The 14,261-nt window shown below is 48.1% G+C and overlaps 1 protein-coding gene across 15 annotated transcripts in view; it reads right to left on the reverse strand.

The window, feature by feature from the left end:
- ELAVL2 (ELAV like RNA binding protein 2) overlaps window positions 1-13,985 on the reverse strand; it is a 126,320-nt gene extending 112,335 nt beyond the window's left edge. For 3 of the 15 annotated variants that reach the window (XM_081152335.1, XM_081152340.1, XM_081152331.1), the window contains exon 1: window positions 13,433-13,985. The gene's annotated coding sequence lies outside the window, so the exon portion shown is untranslated. Of the gene's footprint in view, window positions 1-8,379; window positions 8,660-8,841; window positions 9,178-9,198; window positions 9,557-10,406; window positions 10,554-13,432 lie in introns of those variants that run through there. The other 12 variants (XM_081152337.1, XM_081152344.1, XM_081152339.1 and 9 more) reach the window with 12 other exon arrangements.
- Between the last annotated feature and the right edge of the window lie 276 nt (window positions 13,986-14,261).

Below are 14,261 nucleotides of genomic sequence, written 5' to 3' on the forward strand. Positions count from 1 at the left end.
ACCTACTTAGCATTCATCTGTATTCATCTCACCAGACATTAACACACACCAAAGTTGCTCTCTGCTATTCAAATTGTGCTATTATGCTCAGGAGTCGATTAATAATATCCACCTTCCTCACTGTAAAATAAAATTACAGCACGGGTCCAAACATGACACGGGAGCCTCTGCCTGCTTCTGGCCCATCAGCTCGCTCTACTGCGCAGGTGGGAGAAAGCTCTGGAAGGCGCCCTGCTGCTTCCAGAGAAGAGAAAGGCTGAAGACTGGAAAAGGGAGGGGGAGAGCAGAGACGACACACGTAAACCTCACACCTGGTAACCTCTCGTATCAGCTCTTTCTTTTACAGCAACCTGAGGGGCAATGTCTTTTCTAAGCTGACACCATCAGCTACGAGGGTAGCGGGAGGTCCACAGGCCTCTTTCAAACAGCTCATAATATCCTGTTAGTTTTCACAGCACCAAGCAACGTCTGCTGACCCCAAAGCATCGAAATAAATACAAGCAAGCAGCCGGCAGGAAGAAATCCCTGCTCCCAATGGGGCCAGGTCCAACATCCGGCGGGAGGGGGAAGGTGAGATAAACGGAAGGAAGCCCATCTAGGGAAAGGAGAAACTGCCTGCCCGGCTGGCGTGGCTACACGCCGAGTGTCAACCCATAGACCAGGAGGTCACGGTTTGATTCCCCCTCAGGGCACATGCCTGGGTTTTTGGCACAATCCCCAGTAGGGGGTGTGCAGGAGGCAGCCATTCGATGATTCTCTCTCATCACTGATGTTTCTATCTCTCTCTCCCTCTCCCTTTCCCTTCCTCTCTCTGAAATCAATAAAAAAAATAATAAAATTTTTTTAAAATAATTTTAAAAAACGGAGAAACTGCCTTACAACCAGGGTTAAGGAAGTAGAGGTCCAAGACAAGACTTCTCTAACTGAGGTAAAGGAGACGACAAGATCTATTTGTAAGCAGCAATCTAACACTACTCAAACATTATTCATAACACCTAAGAAAATCAAAAGAATATGACATCTTTGGGACCACTGCCTTTGTCTTTGTATCTGAGTAAACTTTTTAATTCTCAGGGCTTTCAGAAACAGAGCAGGAAAGTCACAAACTCAAACACCCACAAAGGTCAGGCAGTGATTTATTCTGAAGTGAAACATGCCACGTTCCACACAAAGGGTGCAGCTGACTACAGGCCCAGTGTTGCTCTTCCCTTCCAACTTCTCAAGAGATGTAAAATATGACTCTGGATATTTCTATGATATTTCCCTACACCTCAATCAACAATTCACTACCTTTTAAAATTACAGTTTATGCCAAAGGAAACAGTTACAGACACTATGCAGCCCACGGGCCACCATTTGGGATCTATGGTGGAAACTATTTGTCCATTTATACCTGTTTCTCCGCTTCATCTTCTAATGGCAGCAATTCACTTGGTCACAGGAAAGAGAGTAGTCTCCCTTCATACACAGGGGATACGTTCCAAGGGCCCCCCAGTGGATACCTAAAACCACAGATAGTCCTGGACCCTATAAATACTACGTTTTTCCTATACATACAATCCCATGATAAAGATATAAATTAGGCTCCGTAAAGTTTTAACAATAATAAAACAGAACAATTATAATAACATATTGTAATAAAGGTTATGTGAATATAATCTCTTACGCTCTCTCTCAAAATTCTTTTTAATACTCTACTAGCCCTTCTGATGATGATGATGATGTGAGATAATAAAATGGCTTATTAAGTCAAGAACTTTCACCTTTTCACTTAAAGGTGAATTCTCTTTGGCATATCTGAATTGCCAGCATCACTCCTCCTGCGTGCAGCACAGGGGCCATCGGTAAGTAAAACAAGGGTTATGTGAACAGAAGCACTGCGATACCGAGACAGGAGGTCTGACAAGGAGACTGCTACTTGCTGAGTAAAGGGCGAGGAGTGTACACAGCGTGGAGACGCCGGGCAAAGGATGATTCACGTTCAGAGCAGGATGGCGTGAGATTTCATCATGCGACTCAGAACGGCACCCAACTTAAAACTTATGAACTGTTTATTTCTGGAATTTTCCATTTAATGTTTTTAGGCCATGGGTAAGGAAAACCTCCAAAAGCAAACCCGTGGATAAGGGTACTGTATCCTTCAGTAAGTAAAATGTAACACAGTGCTTAAGAGCGGATGCAAAAGTGCAAGCCCAATAAGAAAATAAAGGGACAAGTGAGTAGGCTGCACATGACCCAGAAATGCCAGGCTTGAAGCGGAACTAGCGCGGGGCTCGGAAGCACAGACGGGTGACTACGGGACAGAAGGCCGGCACACAGAAGCCAGGGAGGCTGTGGGTAGTTTTCGTTCCTCGCAGAGACAATGGCAGGGAAAGGATGAAAGTTAAAAGCCTGTATGACCTGGTATTTGGGAAAAGTCCATGAGTCATTCACAGCCATAGGCCAGAAAAGGACCCCAAGGGTTTAAACAAAGTAAACCAGCCACCAGAAAGTAGCACCTAGGGGAGAGAAAATGGTGTTGAGAAAACTCATACAGAAATAGGCCTTACCTGGGAATAGGTCATAAAAAAACTTGCTCACTCTATAATAAACTTTGTATATTTAAAATGTTCTGGATAGCTCTGCAATAAAGGTGGGTGGTCCTCAAGTCACCAGAGGGGCCTCCCACAGAGAAGCAGCATCAGAGAAATAGAAAAATCTCACTTTTGAAGAGTAGCTCAGAAGAAACTCAAGATCCAGTACAATCAGTTCCAGGAATATTTTCCCCACCTTACCCAATTTGCTAAATTTATTTTCAAATACACTGTGATTTATTTGCTTTGAGAAATACCTCTCGTACTTCTGATATGCACAAATGATGCCGAAAGAATAAAAAGTGTTAAACATCCTTTAAAAACTAAACAAGTGAGCAATTTCCAATAGCTTACTTGACAGGACATCCATCAGTGACTTTCACTTGGGGTGGTGAGAAGGTATTGAAGCAAGCAGGAAAAATAAAGTATTTCTGTCTAAACTACCTATTGGGATGTACAGGAATAAATCCTAGATAAGACAGTAAACAAAATTCTAATCAGACCGATTACTTTAATGCAAACGCTTACATTTAAAAATTTGATTTGTCATTAAAAAAAAAAGATGGAAAATTTCAATTAAGACATTTATATTCCTGAAATGTTAGCTGGCTAAATTCTCATAATTGCAGCACAAGTATCTTTTAGCATTATTTGTATTTTCAGGAGAGAAAAAAGTATTTTAAACTTCCATTCCAAATTCCATCATCATAGATTTATTTGTATATATCTCCATCCTGAAATGTTCAAAGTCACAATTTTCCCAAAACCTCGCCACAGTTTGGGAATTGCTTCTTTCCAAACCCTGGCAGAAATATGTATGATGACATGTTATGAAGAATCACTAAAAACAACAGTTCCTGAAACACACCGAAGGTCAAATATATAAAACCTAATCTATTTGGACCACCTATTACCACCCCCCAATTCAGTCAACATTGCCATTCTGCTGCCAAAAATCTCGACATACGCTCATCCTCACCTGTCTTTGAGATGTGGAGGGTGCTGTTTTATACTCAAAGAAAGGTTAAGGATCCAAGGACACAGGCAACTGAGCCAAAACCGGAGGACGGAAACTTCAGACGCCCAGCCTAGTATTTTCCACCTGGCTCTGCTAAATTAAGAATTTCAACCTAAGTGACAAAACTTACTGAGGCAAGACGACTCAGTAGCAAAACTGGCAGCACTGTAGTCACAGGAAGACCTTACATGTGTAATATTTGTTTACAAGATCAGAATGGATTTTCAAACAAACTGCAAGGAGACAAGAAAGCTCAGAGTCCGTCTTGGATGGATGCTAAAGGCCCACATCACTAACAATTCAGCAGACAAGAGCTCATCCGAATGGCTTCACCCTGCAGGAATGTCACCAGTGTAGGAAGACAACTCCAATTTTCAAAGCCCTATTTCCCACATAAAGCCTCATTTTAACATTCTTTACTCCAGGGGGCAATATGGTAAAAACTGTATAAAAATTTCTGCGTACGTACATTTCCCTAGGGAGAAAGGGCCCACAGCGTTCTTCAGATGCTCAGAGATTCTGAGCTCCTCAATATTAACAAGAAATTTCAATTTTACAGTAACTCCATAAGAAAGAAATACGGGAAAACTAACAATTCTAAAACAACTATTGCCCCTGTTCTCATAAAGAGATAAAATTGGTCAAAGAAAATGTCTACTGAAGCTTGAAATGAGTTTGACCACTGCTAACTATAAAAGCAAAATGAAATAAAACCTCATCGTGAAAGAAGTTAATTGGTTTGATATTTATGAAAAGAGGAATTTTTGTGATATTACATTATTTCAGTCGTTAAAGTTGCTGAAATAATCTCCCGTGGTAGACACTTCATAACAACAAAAATTCTGCAGGAAAAGAAAAGCTAGTCATGTAGCATATAAATTTCCTTTTTATGAGACAGACTCCTTTTTTAAGTCAAGGGAAAAGTCTCATATGAATCTATCACTGTTAGATTAGACAAGAGACAAATATACAGATATTTCAACCTAGGAGCTCAAAATTTATCTGATCTAAAGCCAAACCTTCAACATGGTTTTAAAAAAACCTATCATTTTACTATAACTGTCTCATGATGCATAAGCCTATTGAGAAAAATGGTCAAGTTTTTTTCAAATAATTTCTACAAGTGGGAAAGGGAGTGTTGCCTGTCAAACCTCCCTTGCTATTGTTAGCCTGAAACTGACACCATGGAAATCAGTATCACAGACAAGTACCCCGGATGTGCAAACAAAACACCCTTATTTACAATTAATAAGGCAATCTTCAAATTGGTTTGGTTTTAACCCCATGCCACCCAGTCCTATGACCTTCTGGGTTACTTGACCTGTTCCACTCCCCAAAGCACCTATCCTTCTCTGCATGAAGACTTCTTACAAGAAAAGCCCTTACCTGTCATCACACAAAACTATTCAGCAACGTTCAAAAAAAGAAACATAGTTAGGAGTATCAGTGAAATTGATGCAAAGCAGAAAAACCCAAAACTCTAAGAAAAGAAATACTAACACCTTAACCAAAAATAGATTATTTTTATGTAGATCAATCTCTGAAAACTTAGCTTTGGTATTATTAAAGGGGAGGATGCCTATAGGAAGGCACCTAACACAGGGTTTCTCACAAAAGAGTCACCTTTTGTTTTGTTTTATGCGATGGAGTTACAAGGCAAGTGATATAAAAGTCCTCTTCCCTAATTCTCCTGTGACCTTACTAAAATTAAAGTGATGACACACATGATGCATGCTAACTGCCAAATCTGTTTATTTCTTGTTAGTAAAAAATTTCCTAAATACTCCATAAAACTTCTATAAAATTTTACTACACTAGTTCCTATTTTTATTCAGATTCCAAAAGTAACCAATCTTATTTAAAGCATAATAAAACATGTATCTTTTAATATACAAAAGCCTTCAAACAAAATAGTGCTTTTGAAGCTTAAGTGCATTTCTACTTAGCAAATTTATATTACTTGAAATCAAGGAAGAAAAAGCAACTGGTGCTGCGAACACTAGTATCCTGAATCAGGTAAATACAAATGTTCTTGCCTATGAGCGGCATATGAAATAATGAGTTGGGCAATAAAGTACACAACATGTGGGTCCTGTGAGTAACCAGAACCAGTGAGGACCTCCACATTTGTAAAATGAAACTGGACAAAGCCAGCGAGCAGTCTGTGCATCTAACATTCTCCACAGTGATAATTCAGGAGTTGGGTGTGGCATCACCAATGCACCAAGCCTTCGATTTCAAACTGTTTTATGATGTATCAGCATAGAGCAGCAATACTGGCAGCTGAATATTAACAATCGAGAAAGCTTCTGATCACGATAAGCAAAATCAAAGTACAGGGTCCTCTTGTCCAAAAATTTAAGAATTTTAAAGGATAGGGGTTATGACTGTACAGGTCACATGCCCTAAAGCGACCCTGCTTCCAACCAAGTACCCATGCTACTAAAAAACAAACCAAAAAACCTACGAATATGTGGTTTGCTATGATTACTGGCCTGTCCAGCCGACTATCCAAAGAATCAGAAAGAGCTGGGGTGGACTACTGTGGGCAGCACACCATCCAGCCCCACAATGCCATATAAAAAAATAATAATAATAACCTGCCCAAGCTAAGTCCTGCAGATCTCCAGCCTCCCTTACTTACAAATCAACATCACTGGTAACACAGGTGGCAACAAGCATGTGATGATGTAGATTTAATATAAGTTCAAATAAGAGCAAAAAAACCGACCCTACCATGAAGACCAAGAGGTCAATATCACAAATGGTAAAGGTGGTCTTGCTAAGATGCTATTTTCAGAGCATCCAGTCCTTTGCGGGAAAAGAACATGAAGAACCGTCATTTGCCACTGTGGTGATCTTGTACCATGCGAGCACCAGAAAAGCTGCACAGGTTTTAAAAAATAATAAAAAATTCCATCAGAAAGAGGAAAGGTTGACCCCATCTGAGAACCCCATTCTTCTGGATGGCTTTGCTGTCTCCTTAAAGAAAACTTGGTACTTGCTTCTAAAAGAGAAGAGAGGGGGGGGGGGGGTATTTTTTAAAATCGTCATCATGTTAACAGGAAAGGCACTGAAGGCTGGGATGGTCGAAAGTGGCAACAAGGATTCAGCCAGGAACATCTTCCCCTGTCCAAAGAGCCGAAAGGCTAGATGAAGGACTGGGATAGTAGAAATGCCACTCAGAGCTGGTTCGTCATCACTCACCAGGAGCTGGGTCTTAATGGAAAGTGCCAAAACCCGGGCAGAGAAGGAACTCAGTGAGTTCCTGGTGAAGGAGCAGTACCTGGACCAAACCAACAACAAAAAACAAAACTAGAAAAGAAATTCTGGTAACACATCCTGAGCCTGCCTAGAAATACAATAAAATAAGGTGTGACAGTAAATAAGGGATGTGCCTGGCTGTCGCTGATCAGTCTGGGGTACCTGTTCTGTGTCTGGCTGTCGCTGACCAGTCTGGGGTACCTGTTCTATCCCAGGAGCATTTCCCTAAAACGAAAATTCTCTTGAACCATGAAGAAACAGTGTATGCAGCTGCAAGCAGCTGACCTGACATGATTCCTCAGAGCAAACACTAACACAGTGGAGGAAACACCTAAAGAAGGGTCAGGGGGGCCTTAAATGCCTATGGTTCTGTCTTTGAAGGGGGGGAAACAAAAAAACCTCATTCCCTGAAAGGTTGCAGGACAAGTTACCCAAATAAGACGTAAGGGGCAGGTACTGGTCACACAAACACAAAAATATTCTCACAAGAAGGGAAAGGAAAAAAGCAGAGGAATCCTAGAAAACTGGATGTAATGTATTTCTTCATAACCTAATTTTTCCTACCCCACCCCAGCCATTGTCTTCCAGATGTTTCTTTCCTGCCCCCTCTCCTCCCCCACTCCCAAGGGCACTCTTAGTATGCACCCACACACACACACCTGAGCAGTGTTAAATCAACATTTCTACAAACCTCTCCTCAAGAAAAGACCCCAAAAAATGCAGTGGCCTTTCAGTCCGCCCAACAAAACAGTCACCATTTCTAGACCCAAAGGTGCGGACGAGAAAGTAGATCTAGTAAAGCTCTCCCATCTGCTCACCAAAATGGAGACACCAGGCCAGCCTCCGCAAGAAAGAGCTACCTTAGCGCAAGGAAAAATTCAGACCACTCTAGGAAAATGATTCTTGAGAAAACTGTCCTCAAGGGCAACTAAACAGTATTTGAAAAAACCAATTTTTCTTAAGGGCATGGGGAAATTACACCCCACTGGTCGTCGAGTGGTTTTAAATGGACTTATTTTGCTCTAAGTTTGGGGGGTTGAGTTACAGTTTTAAAAAGACAGAATAATTATGGGTAGGTCCACCAAAAACTTAAGTTTTTAAAAAGGTCTTTGTCCTTGCCGGAGGTGTTGCATTTCGCATTGTTAAGCACCATTCTATGGGCAGGGAATCAGGGAGAGCAGACAGCCGGTGCCCAATCCTCCTTTCCTCACATTTTCAGAAAAGATGAAGATTTTATCATGAAGATGATCTTTTAAAATGCTATTTTAAATGACCATCTGGACAGTTACAACTCGTAGCTCACATCTAGGTTTCCAGCGCCAGCCCTCTAGTTTAACAAGTAGGCTTTTAAAAGAAACGCCGCGATCACGACCACTGGAGGAGCACCTGCTGGGGAGCCGACGCGGGTCCTCCGGAGACTCCGCCAATGTCACCGGTGCACGCGCACAGGGCCGGTGCCCTCCGGAGGGGCTAGAGGCGCAGCAGCTGCAGCCTCGGAGAGGAAGCCAAAGCCCCGGAGCCTACCTCGCCCGCCCGGTGGCCCGGCTGGCCCCGCTCCATGATGCCGGCCCAGCGCGCTACCGGGGCGCAAACTGGGAAGCGACCCTGGGCACCTGACCTCGAGCTGCCACCTCCTGCGGCTGCGGCTGCGCCCGGCCTCACCTAACACCGCGCAAGAGGGAGAGAAGCCCGGGGCATCCTCTGCTCTGCCACGGGCAGGAAGCCCGGGGGATCCTCTTTGCTCTGCCACGGGCGGCCACAGTCCCATGCCACCTCCTCACACTGCGTGGCTGCTCAAAGTCTCGAGACGCCCTGGGAGCTCCAAGGAGCACGCGCAAGGAGGCGCTGTACCAAGTGGGCACGCCACCAGACACCACCTGGCTGGAGTGCCCGCAGCCTCCCACCAGGCGAGGGTGCCGGTCCACCCCAGGAGCCCTGCCCTCTCCTGGAGAAGCCCCCTTCCCCCTTCCCCTCCAACACACTCACCTGCGTCCGGGCGCAGTTCTCCTCGCGCTACACGCGGCCGTAGCGGGCACGTCCACGCCTCTGCGCGCTACCCGGCGCAACCGCCCGGCTCGGCTCGGCTCCGCTGCCCCCAACCCGCTCGTGCCTACCGGAGGGGCGGTGCCACCTCCCGAGGCCCCCAATCCCCAGGACTCCCTCCGCAAGGGGCCGAGCTCTAGGAACTTCGCGAGCACAGCCTCCGCAGCCCCCGCCCGCGTTCCGGTCCTGAGCCCGGACTCGCGGCGCACGCACGAGCCGAGCCGAAGCCTCGGCGTCCGACACGGAGCCGGGGCAGGGCGCGCCGCCCGCCCAGCCCCCAGCCCCACCCCCCGCACTTGCCTGCTGCGACTCGGGGCTGCAGCTGCTATGGCTCCCACCGAGGGGCTCGGCACAGCCGCGGAGGAGTCGCTCCCGGCGGGCTCCGCAGACAGGCGGCGGTGGCGGCGAAGGCGGCGTCCCTGGCCCCTAGTCCTGCGGTGGCGGGAAGGCGGACTGGAACGCGGGGGAACGCCCGCCCCACCCGCGCCGCACGGGCGACCGGCCTCGTCTCCAGGCCCGCAGCTGCCTCAGTGCGCGGGCCGCGGTCCCGCCGTTTGTAGCGGGGCGGGAAGGAGGGGCTTGCTTGGAAGGCGGCCAGGGGGCGGGGCCGCGGCGGTCTCCCTGCGCCGGCCGCCGGGGCGCGTGCCCTGCCTGGCGCCCCGCGACTCGCTCCCCGGGAGAAAACGCCCGGCCCCGGCCGCTGCTCTCCGTCCCTCCCGGGCTCCAGTGTCCAGCAAGCTCCCTGGCCAGGCTCCTCTGGCAGCGCCAAGAGCCCCTTGCGCCCAGAGGCGGCAGATTCTGGGTTTAAGTTTGTAAACCCCGAGGCTCAGGGTGCTAACGGAGAGCCAAAGCGATTCTCCCGGGGGGTTACTTTGATGTATATATGTAGCAAATATGCATGCATACGTACGCACACACATATAGACACATTGCTTAGAAGCAGAGTTAAAAGCCCTTTTCCCCACTACTCTACAGCCGAAGGGTCCTGCCCCTTGGCCACAGCCCCGCTGCCCATCCCTGCCTCTTTAGATGTAACCTGACGTTCAAATACGCCCCGAAAACCTGTGCGGGGTGCTATATTCTGCTTCGAACGCAAAATAGGAAACCCTGCACTTGACTATGAGCCTGCCTTTCACTGCACCCTTCCAACGCCCCCCACGGAAGCCCAGAAATGGCCAACTCTTCGCCGAGGGGGCGTCCCACCGCCGCCTGGCCTTGGCCCGCCCCCACGCCCGGGTCAATCGCTTTTCCCCAGAAAAACCTGTGTCTGTCCTCAGACCCAGCCCCACCACTGCGAGTTAAAACCGACCCCGAGCCACGCGGCGGGAGCACGTTTTTACACCTGCTCAGCCGCTTAATTACTAGAGCACCTGTCGTGTTAGGTGGTTTGGGTTCTTTGTTTTTTATTGCAAAGGCTTCTGTCTTAACCCTTCCCCCTAAAAAAAGAAACACAACAACAACAAAAAAAGCCCACACACACATTTAAAAATATCACCTGTCATACCTACCTGAAATCGCAGGAGGTAAGAGAGGAACTGAGCAGTGGGCGACTGAATCGCCGCAAGAATGTGACCGAGGTTACAGCTTCAAGGGCATGATGCGGGTTGGATGCAGCAAGGTCCGCTACGGGCGCCCAGCGCTCCCCGCCCCCACGCGACGGGAGGAGCTGGGGAAGGGGGGAGACACTCCTGTAGCCCAGGGCGGGGGCTGGGAAGGCTAACTGCCCCCCTTCTCAAATCAAGCATGGTAAACGAGGGAGCTCAACCACCAACCAAATGGAAACAGACCGTTCCTCAATTTGGGAGACCCAGACTGGGGGCATCAGAAGGAGTTAATTGATTCTCTATCAGCCTTTCCGTTGTCACCCCACATCTGATTTGCAATTAAATGACCTTAATTGACTTTGTAGGGGTTCCTGGGGAAGGTGCTCAAAGCGCCTGGGCCTCTTTGACCTCCCTCTAAAAAGTTAATCATAATATTCCCAGACCAGGCTGGCAGGATTTCTAAAAATGCCAATTTCCAAACCTTAGGCATAAATGGGCCAACCAAACTTGTCAATCCAAGCCCAAGCCTCTTCGAATGCCCTTCGCCCTACTTCCTAAAGCTGACCTCTTGAAGTTATAGGAGACCTCTCTCTTCAGTTTTACAGTCTTCCAAAACACTTCTACCTGCAAACGCATTCTCGTGGAGACCTCCAGAACAGGTTAGTTTTATAAAGTGGGGTGCCCACGCATTGGGTTAAAAGAGGGAAGGGGAATCCAGGAGTGCCAGGTGTAAGACAGACTCAGGAAATGTCAGCAATAACTAAGAAAGATACTTAAATTTTAAAAAAAAGAAACAAAAAAACCAAAAGGCTACTTTTAAACACTCAACATTTTCAGGTTTTACTGACTTATTTGTTCAGAGGCTGAGAAATATTTTAGACGTCCCATTTAAGAAGCCATTTTACCAAGGAAGTCTTACGAGACCAAGCGGATTTCCAACCCCTTCATTCCCCAAAACAGGCACACCATGTCCCTGACCTTTAAAAACCGATTTCCAATTAGGGAAATAATTCCTTTGGTTACTATTGTCTGCCCTGTACCCTCCCCCATTCTAAGCCTACATTTTTTTTTAGATTGCAGTGTAGGCCTAAAAAATTAACCACCTCCGTCTCCCTCCCACTCCCAACATCCAGAGGATGAGCATAATAAATAGGAGTGTGGGGAAGGGCCGAAGGCTTAGAATCTTAACCACCAGGAGTGTGTGTGCAAGAGCAGGGGAGGGAAGAGACCCGTGCATTTCGGGGAGAAAGTAGAGACTCGCCGGCGCGGCAGAGCTAGGAGTAAATACTAAATGATTGACTATTTCTCTCCCTCTCGCCACAGTACAGCCAGCTGGTAATTACCGGCGAAAACACCCAGGCTCCACATCAGTTTCGCTAACCCGTACTTGAAAATGGAAAACGCAGAACATATCCAACCTCCAATTTGCCACAGTTGTATAGCTCTCATGTTAATTCTTTATACAGACGTGAAATAGGTGGGTACGTAGCAACGTGCTGGGCATAAATTAAGCAACAATGGCCACGCGAGGAGGTCCGGTTGGCCGCGGAGCTGCGGCGGCGGGCACGGCCACCTTGACATCCCCCCCGCCGGGAGGTGGCAGAGTCGAGTCTGGACGAGGCTGGCCCGCCAGTTGGCTTTTCGACCCCGGAGGGTGGGTGGGGTGGAGAGCAGCAAAAAAATAAAAATAAAAATAACCACCCCGGCCGGCTTTGTACCTTTTCCCCACGCTCTGCCTCTCCAGCGCCGCACGGGCGCCCTCACGCACACACTTACCCACCCTCCCTCGTGCCAATAATTTAAACTTCTCTCCGGCAAAGACAGCGCCTGGTTCACTGCCGCCCCCCCCTCCGCCCTCCCCGCCCGGCGAACACCCCCCCCCCCTTCCCCACCTCGACCCCGGATTTTCTTTTCCGTAGTAGAAAGCCAGCTGGTTTCTCCTAAACCCTGGGAAATCACGAAAGTTAAAATGAAGCGTGTGCCTTCCCAGCGCCTCGCCCCCAACCGTCTTTCTCCCGGCGTCAGTGCAACAATAGCTATTGGAGAGAGGGCGGGGGTGGGGGTAAGCGAGGGGGCGAGAGCGACCCAGCGGAGCCGGCTCCAAGGGGTTCCCCCCTCGCCCCAAAGACGAAGTCAGCCACGTAGGACCAAGGACAGGGCTTGGAAGACACTTCCCGGCGCCGACCACTGCGAGGCTCCCAGGCAGCCGCCGCTCCGCAGACGCAGCTCCGCGGATCTTATTTACTCTTTTCTGAACAAAGGGAACCTCGTACCCGGCACGGGCTTAAGAATTCGACCCTCCATTAGCTACCTTCTTTTAAAACTGAACCACGGTCACTGGCGCCCGTGAATTAGAGCCCGCGCACCTAGCGACGGCGAGTTTTGCCGGTGCCTACCCGCCCCGGCCCCGGCCCCAGGCGGCGTGTACTTTTCGGTCCACTCCAACGCGCTGCCTGGTGCGGCACCCAGATGCCATCTGGTGATCCCTTCTCCGCGGCACGCGCGGTCTGCTTAATGCAATTAAGTCTGGGGTTTGCGCTGGTCTAATCTGCAGGTCCGGGGCTTCTAATTATCCTTAACGGCACTTAAGCCTCTCCAGTCCTTCGGCTGCTTTGCAAAAGTAGAGGCATGCATCCCCGCCCCCCCCCCCCAAAACCCAAGTTACCCCTCTCTTCCCACGAAATGAACTTCCAGCCTCAATCCCGAAGCTCGCTCAACACCTAGACTTCCATTGTACCCCTGCTCTACCCTGGCCGCATTTACCACTTAAGTTTCTGCCCCTGACATCTGCAAATATTCAGTACGTCAAGCATGCGTCCACCTGCTTCCGAGCCTCGCTCTCCAGAATTAAAAGAGCAGAGCAGGAGCTTTGAAAGGAGACAAACATGTGCAATTAACTTCATATTCTGTATTCCGCTCACTTACAGGTTTTCTGGGTTTGCCAGCGCATCGCTGAAACTAATGATTAAAGAAACCAAACCGAAACTTACCTTTCTCCCTTAAGGTTTTTGTGTGTGTGTGTTTTTAAAGTAACGGTGCAGTTCTCCCAATAAGGATGAGCAAGAAGCTGCTGGATAGTTCTCTTAAGACAGCACGAAACCTAAACTGTGCTCGGCTTAAAAGAAGCAAATCAAAAGAAATGCTTTCGACCCCAAAGTCCAACGCTAAAAGAAATGGCGAAAAAAATAATATATATATATATGAAAGGGGAGGGGAAACTTAAAAAAAAAAGAAGAGAGTTTAAAAAGACGGAGAGACTACCCTCCTATTGCCGTTCAACTAAACAAAAAGGGGCACGAAAAACAAACGAAGGAACAAAGAAAAGAGACGAAAGAACGTTTTTTGCAAAAAGACGATGTCTTTCTCCTTGTTGCTTTTTAGTAGGTCGCTACAGGAGTAAGCTGCTGCATCTCTAACTGAGACCAGAAATAACGGGGGAGGACGTCTTAAAAGGGAGGTGGACTGGCCCACAGATTTATAGCCGCGTATCACCAGCCCCTTCTCTGCCTCCGCACTGCCGGCTGTGCAGCTGCTCTGCCAGGCGCCTAGCCCGGGCGGCGCGCGCGGAAGTATCCGCCGAGCCGCGCCACAACCCAACTTGCTCATCTGCCCAGGACCCTGATTGGTCGAAACGCTTCCTTTGAGGCTGCCCCGGCGAGGGCCCGGAACGGGATTGGTTAGGAGCTTGTGTCACTCTCCGGAGCTCAATGGAGTCCCGTTTCAAGGTAAGTTGTGCGGGGCGGTACACACTTCACACTGGCGGCGAAGGGAAATGCAAGAAGCAAAAAGAGATGGGGCGAGAGCAACGTGGGAGGGTTG

The sequence above is a fragment of the Miniopterus schreibersii genome (assembly GCF_964146895.1).
Source record: "Miniopterus schreibersii genome assembly, chromosome: 11".
Classification (NCBI taxonomy): domain Eukaryota; kingdom Metazoa; phylum Chordata; class Mammalia; order Chiroptera; family Miniopteridae; genus Miniopterus; species Miniopterus schreibersii.